The sequence below is a fragment of the Anneissia japonica genome, unplaced genomic scaffold, assembly GCF_011630105.1.
Source record: "Anneissia japonica isolate Jap-2015-1 unplaced genomic scaffold, ASM1163010v1 scaffold288135_len37884_cov114, whole genome shotgun sequence".
In the NCBI taxonomy this organism is placed as follows: domain Eukaryota; kingdom Metazoa; phylum Echinodermata; class Crinoidea; order Comatulida; family Comatulidae; genus Anneissia; species Anneissia japonica.
In genome coordinates, this window is record NW_022733282.1 from 2,074 (window position 1) to 3,703 (window position 1,630).

The 1,630-nt window shown below is 31.5% G+C and overlaps 1 protein-coding gene across 1 annotated transcript in view; it reads left to right on the plus strand.

The window, feature by feature from the left end:
- The window catches only part of LOC117116176 (hemicentin-1-like), a 23,740-nt gene that overhangs the window by 1,007 nt on the left and 21,103 nt on the right, over positions 1–1,630 (plus strand). The window lies entirely within an intron of this gene.

Here is a 1,630-nt window from a genome sequence, read left to right on the forward strand (position 1 = left end):
ATATTAGGGATTGGCAATCAAAATAATGTTATATGGATAAGCAAATCATTATTTGTGGTGTGGCAACCTTGTCGAGGCATCGGACGATGGGAGTCTAGGCCTGTCAGACGGGAATTCCCCACCTCCCAAGCAAATTTGGAATGATGACGTCAACACACTGAATTCCAAGATTAAGACAATCAAAATTAAAGGAAATGTTTACCTATTTAAATTTAATCTTTCTACACTACATTTTTTTTCATCATCATTAGTATACTATTATGTTGTTACTCATATCATTATTCTTATGCGTTTAAAAAAATTTATAGTTTATAATTCACATTAATATTAGCGTTAGTACTGTTATTCTTAATATACTGATGTCATTATTATTATTATCATTATCATCTTCCTTATTGTCATCCCCATCCTCATTATATTCCCCATTATAAGGAGGATGTTGATGATGAGGAGAAGAAAGATGATGAGGATGATGGTGAGGAAGAAGATGATGGTGATTACGATTGATAATGGTTGTTGATGATAATGATTGTGATGAGAATGATAGAAAATGATTGATGAGAATGGTGATGATGATGAATGATGAGAATCATCCCTCTCATCCTCACCCTTGTCATTATCTTCATTCTCGTCGTCCTCATCTTCATCATCCTTATGATGATGGTAGTGACTGATGATGAAGAGGATAATGATGAAAATGATGATGGTAATGATGACGATGATGATGATGATAATAATGAGGATGATGGTAATGATGATTATGATTATGGTGATTAAGATAAGAATGATGATGTGGAGGATGAGGATGATGTGGTTGATGATTGATAATGATGATTAATAAGGATGATGATGATGTGGTTGATGATGAGGACAAGGATGATGATAGATGATGATTGTAATGAGGATGATGATGAGGATGATAATGACAATGATGATGATAATGAGGACTATGATGATGAATGAGTGATGATGATAAGTAGGATAAGGATGAGGTTGATGATGATGAGAATAAGGATGATGATGGATGAAGATGATTAGTAGGATAAAGGTGATGGTGATGATGTTAACAATGATTGGTGAGGATGGTGATGAGGGTGACGATGATGGATGAGGATCAATGCCATGGCCAGGATTTTCAAACGGTGTGGGACAATATCAGAGGAGTCCCACTTTACGTGTAAATTCAAACAATGGACCCATTTTAATAATGAAAAAAAATATGAAATATCTGGATCCATTTTCTTAAATTTTACCCATATTTAACTAAATAAAAGTTATCTGGATCCATTTTATGCATAAAATTACATAATTTGGACCCATTTTAAAAATGTGGACCATTTTTTGTGGACCCATTGGAAAAATAAGCATAATACTACTATTAAAATAATAATATTTATATATTTTGTACAATAGTAATAATAGTAATAATAATAATAATAATAATAATAATAATATAATCTTACAAAAATAACAATTTTCTCACCATTTCAATTAAAATTGATAAAGACAGTAAAGAGCAACTAGTTAACTAAGTTTATTGTCAATTTTCACATTTATAGCAAAACTAGAGGTGAATAATATAATGCCATAGTTTTTTTTTAAATTTACCTCGATCCGATTTCTAGTGGAT